The following is a 6,000-nucleotide window of genomic DNA, read 5'->3' on the forward strand; positions in this document are numbered from 1 at the left end:
GGATGTGACTGTAATAGACTGTGCACGACAGTGGACGTGACTGTGTAATGGTGTGCACCATGGTGTATGTGACTGTGATAGACTGTGCACCATGGTGGGTGTGAGTGTGATAGATTGTGCTCGATGATGGATGTGACTGTGATAGAGTGTGCACGATGGTGGATGTGACTGGGATAGAATGTGCACGATGGTGGATGTGACAAGATAAAATGTGCACCATGGTGGATGTGACCGTGATAGAGTGTGCACGATGGTGGATGTGACTGTGATCGACTGTGCATATTGGTGGATTTGAATGTGATAGAGCGTGCACGAAGGTGGATGTCACTGTGATAGGGTGGGCAAGATGGTGGATGTGGCTGTGATAGTGTGTGCACCATGGTGGATGTGACTGTGAGAGAGCATGCACGATGGTGGATGTGTCTGTGATAGAGTGTGCACCATGGTGGATGTGACTGTGATAGAGCGTTCCTGATGGTGTATGTGACTGAGATAGAGCGTTCACGATGGTGGATGTGACTGTGATAGACTGTGCACCATGGTGGGTGTGAGTGTGATAGACTGCTCGATGGTGGATGTGACTGTGATAGAGTGTCAACTATGGTGGATGTGACTGGGATAGGGTGTACATGATGTTGGATGAGGCTGTGATAGAGAGTGAATGATGCTGGATGTGACTGAGATAGAGCATGCAAGATGGTGGATGTGCCTGTGATAGACTGTGCATGATGGTGGATGTGACTGTGATAGAGCATGCACGATGTTGGATGTGAGTGTGATAGAGTGTGCACCATGGTGTATGTGACTGTGAGAGAGCGTGCACGATTGCGGATGTGACTGTGATAGAGCGTGCACGAGGGTGGATGTGACTGTGATAGGGCATGCACCATGGTGGATATGACTGTGATAGAGCATGCACGATGGTGGATATGACTGTGGTAGACTGTGCACAATGGTGGATGTGACTGTGGTAGACTGTGCACGATGGTGGATGTGTCTGTGATAGAGCAGGCATGATGATGGATGTGTCCGTGATAGAGCATGCTAGAGGCTGGATGTGACTGTGATAGATTGTGCACGATGGTGGATGTGACTGTGATAGAGTGTGCAAGATGGTGGATGTGACTGTGCTAGAGTGTGCATGATGGTGGATGTGACTGTGATAGAGTGTGAATGATGGGGGATGTGACTGTGATAGCCTGTGCACGATATTGGATGTGACTGTGATAGAGCGTGCACGATGGTGGATGTGACTGTGATAGACTGTGCACGAAGGTGGATGTGACTAGATAAAATGTGCACCATGGTGGATGTGACTGTGCTAGAGTGTGCTTGATGGTGGATGTGACCGTGATAGAGTGTGAATGATGGTGGATGTGACTGTGATAGACTGTGCATATTGGTGGATTTGAATGTGATAGAGCGTGCACGATGGTGGTTGTCACTGTGATAGGGTGGGCATGATGGTGGATGTGACTGTGATAGAGTGTGCACCATGGTGGATGTGACTGTGATAGAGCATGCACGATGGTGGATGTGACTGTGATAGAGTGTGCACCATGGTGGATGTGACTGTGATAGAGCGTTCATGATGGTGTATGTGACTGAGATAGAGCGTGCATGATGATGGATGTGACTGTGATAGACTGTGCACGATGGTGGATGTGACTGTGATAGACTGTGCACGATGGTGGATGTGACTGTGATAGAGCATGCACGATGATGGATGTGACTGTGATAGAGCATGCACGATGGTGGATGTATCTGTGATAGAACGTGCACGATGGTGGATGTGACTGTGATAGAGTGTGCACGATGGTGGATGTGACTGTGCTAGAGTGTTCATGATGGTGGATGTGACTGTGATAGAGTGTGAATGATGGTGGTTGTGACTGTGATAGCCTGTGCACGATATTGGATGTGACGGTGATAGAGCGTGCACGATGGTGGATGTGACTGTGAGAGGGTGTGTACCATTGAGGATGTGACTCTGATAGACTGTGCACGATGGTGGATGTGACTAGATAAAATGTGCACCATGGTGGATGTGATTGTGATAGAGTGTGCACGATGGTGGATGTGACTGTGCTAGAGTGTGCATGATGGTGGATGTGACTGTGATAGAGTGTGAATGGTGGGGGATGTGACTGTGATACAGTGTGCATGATGGTAGATGTGATTGTGAGAGACGGTTCATGATGGTGGATGTGACTGTGATAGAGGGTCCATGACGGTGGATGTGACTGTGATAGAGCATGCTCGATGATGGTTGTCACTGTAATAGGATGTGCATGATGGTGGATGTGATTGTGATAGAGGGTGCACCATGGTGGATGTGACTGTGATAGAGAGTGCATAATGCTGGATGTGACTGAGGTAGAACGTACACGATAGTGGAGGTGACTCTGATAGACTTTGCATGATGGTGGATGTGACTGGGATAGAGCATGCACGATGATGGATGTGACTGTGAAAGGGTGTGCACCATGGTGGATGTGACTGTGATAGACTGTGCATGATGGTGGATGTGTCTGTATAAGGTGTGCACCATGGTGGATGTGATAGAGTGTGCAATATGGTGGATGTGACTGTGATAGAGTGTGCATGATGGTGGATGTGACTGTGATAGAGTGTGAATGATGGGGGATGTGACTGTGATAGCCTGTGCACGATATTGGATGTGACTGTGATAGAGCGTGCACGATGGTGGATGTGACTGTGATAGGGTGTGCACCGTGGAGGATGTGACTGTGATAGACTGTGCACGATGGTGGATGTGACTAGATAAAATGTGCACCATGGTGGAAGTGACTGTAATAGAGTGTGCACGATGGTGGATGTGACTGTGCTAGAGTGTGCATGATGGTGGATGTGACTGTGATAGACTATGCATATTGGTGGATGTGAATGTGATAGAGCGTTCTTGATGGTGTACGTGACTGAGATAGAGCGTGCACGATGGTGCATGTGACTGTGATAGACTGTGCACGATGGTGGATGTGACTGTGATAGAGCATGCACGATGATGGATGTGACTGTGATAGAGCATGCACGATGGTGGATGTAGCTGTGATAGAGTGTGAATGGTGGGGGATGTGACTGTGATAGCCTGTGCACGATATTGGATGTGACTGTGATAGAGTGTGCACGATGGAGGATGTGACTGTGATAGGGTGTACATGGTGGAGGATGTGACTGTGATAGACTGTGCACAATGGTGGATGTGACTGTGATAGAGTGTGCACGATGGTGGATGAGACTGTGCTAGAGTGTGCATGATGGTGGATGTGGTGGATGTCACTGTAATAGGATGTGCATGATGGTGGATGTGACTGTGATAGAGGGTGCTCCATGGTGGATGTGACTGTGATAGAGTGTGCACGATGGTGGATTTGACTGTGATAGAGTGTGCACCATGGTGGAGGTGACTGTGATAGAGAGTGCATGATGCTGGATGTGACTGAGGTAGAGCGTACACGGTGGTGGATGTGACTCTGATCGACTGTGCACGATGGTGGATGTGACTCTGATAGAGCACGCACGATGATGGATGTGACTGTGAAAGGGTGTGCACCATGGTGGATGTGACTGTGATAGAGCATGCACGATGGTGCATGTGACTGTGATAGAGTGTGAATGGTGGGGGATGTGACTGTGATAGCCTGTGCACGATATTGGATGTGACTGTGATAGAGTGTGCACGATGGAGGATGTGACTGTGATAGGGTGTACATGGTGGAGGATGTGACTGTGATAGACTGTGCACAATGGTGGATGTGACTGTGATAGAGTGTGCACGATGGTGGATGAGACTGTGCTAGAGTGTGCATGATGGTGGATGTGGTGGATGTCACTGTAATAGGATGTGCATGATGGTGGATGTGACTGTGATAGAGGGTGCTCCATGGTGGATGTGACTGTGATAGAGTGTGCACGATGGTGGATTTGACTGTGATAGAGTGTGCACCATGGTGGAGGTGACTGTGATAGAGAGTGCATGATGCTGGATGTGACTGAGGTAGAGCGTACACGGTGGTGGATGTGACTCTGATAGACTGTGCACGATGGTGGATGTGACTCTGATAGAGCACGCACGATGATGGATGTGACTGTGAAAGGGTGTGCACCATGGTGGATGTGACTGTGATAGAGCGTGCAAGAGGATGTATGGGACTGTGATAGATTGTGCACGATGGTGGATGTGACTGTGATAGAGTGTGCACCATGGTGGATGTGACTGTGATAGACTGTGCACGATGGTGGATGTGACTGTATAAGGTGCGCACCATGGTGGATGTGACTGTGATAGACTGTGCACGGTGTTGGATGAGATTGTGATAGAGTGTGCATGTTGGTGGTTGTCACTGTAATAGACTGTGCACGATGGTGGATGTGACTGTGTAGTGGTGTGCACCATGGTGTATGTGATTGGGATAGACTGTGCACGATGGTGGCTGTGAGTGTGAAAGACTGTGCTCGTTGGTGGATGTGACTGTGATAGAGTGTGCACGATGGTGTATGTGACTGGGATAGGGTGTGCACCATGGTGGATGTGACTGTGATATAGTGTGCATGATGTTGGATGAGGCTGTGATAGACTGTGGACCATGGTGGATGTGACTGTGATAGGGTGTGCATGATGGTGGATGTGACTGTGATATGGTGTGCACCATGGAGGATGTGACTGTAATAGACTGTGCACGATGGTGGATGTAACTAGATAACATGTGCACCGTGGTGGATGTGACTGTGATAGAGTGTGCACGATGGTAGATGTGATTGTGAGAGAGGGTGCATGATGGTGGATGTGACTGTGACAGACTATGCACTATGTTGGATGTGACTGTGATAGAGCATGCACGATGGTGGATGTCACTGTAATAGGATGTGCATGATGGTGGATGTGACTGTGATAGAGGGTGCACCATGGTGGATGTGACTGTGATAGAGCGTGCACGATGGTGGATTTGACTGTGACAGAGTGTTCACCGTGGTGGAGGTGACTGTGATAGAGAGTGCATGATGGTGGATGTGACTGAGATAGAGCGTACACGATGATGGATGTGACTCTGATAGACTGTGCACGATTGTGGATGTGACTGTGATAGAGCATGCATGACGATGGATGTGACTGTGAAAGGGTGTGCACCATGGTGGATGTGACTGTGATAGAGTGTGCACGATGGTGGATGTGACTGTGCTAGAGTGTTCATGATGGTGGATGTGACTGTGATAGAGTGTGAATGGTGGGGGATGTGACTGTGATACAGTGTGCATGATGGTAGATGTGATTGTGAGAGACGGTTCATGATGGTAGATGTGACTGTGATAGAGGGTCCATGACGGTGGATGTGACTGTGATAGAGCATGCTCGATGATGGTTGTCACTGTAATAGGATGTGCATGATGGTGGATGTGATTGTGATAGAGGGTGCACCATGGTGGATGTGACTGTGATAGAGAGTGCATAATGCTGGATGTGACTGAGGTAGAACGTACACGATAGTGGAGGTGACTCTGATAGACTTTGCATGATGGTGGATGTGACTGGGATAGAGCATGCACGATGATGGATGTGACTGTGAAAGGGTGTGCACCATGGTGGATGTGACTGTGATAGACTGTGCATGATGGTGGATGTGTCTGTATAAGGTGTGCACCATGGTGGATGTGATAGAGTGTGCAATATGGTGGATGTGACTGTGCTAGAGTGTGCATGATGGTGGATGTGACTGTGATAGAGTGTGAATGATGGGGGATGTGACTGTGATAGCCTGTGCACGATATTGGATGTGACTGTGATAGAGCGTGCACGATGGTGGATGTGACTGTGATAGGGTGTGCACCGTGGAGGATGTGACTGTGATAGACTGTGCACGATGGTGGATGTGACTAGATAAAATGTGCACCATGGTGGAAGTGACTGTAATAGAGTGTGCACGATGGTGGATGTGACTGTGCTAGAGTGTGCATGATGGTGGATGTGACTGTGATAGACTA

This window comes from Jaculus jaculus, chromosome 8, assembly GCF_020740685.1.
Source record: "Jaculus jaculus isolate mJacJac1 chromosome 8, mJacJac1.mat.Y.cur, whole genome shotgun sequence".
In the NCBI taxonomy this organism is placed as follows: Eukaryota; Metazoa; Chordata; class Mammalia; order Rodentia; family Dipodidae; genus Jaculus; species Jaculus jaculus.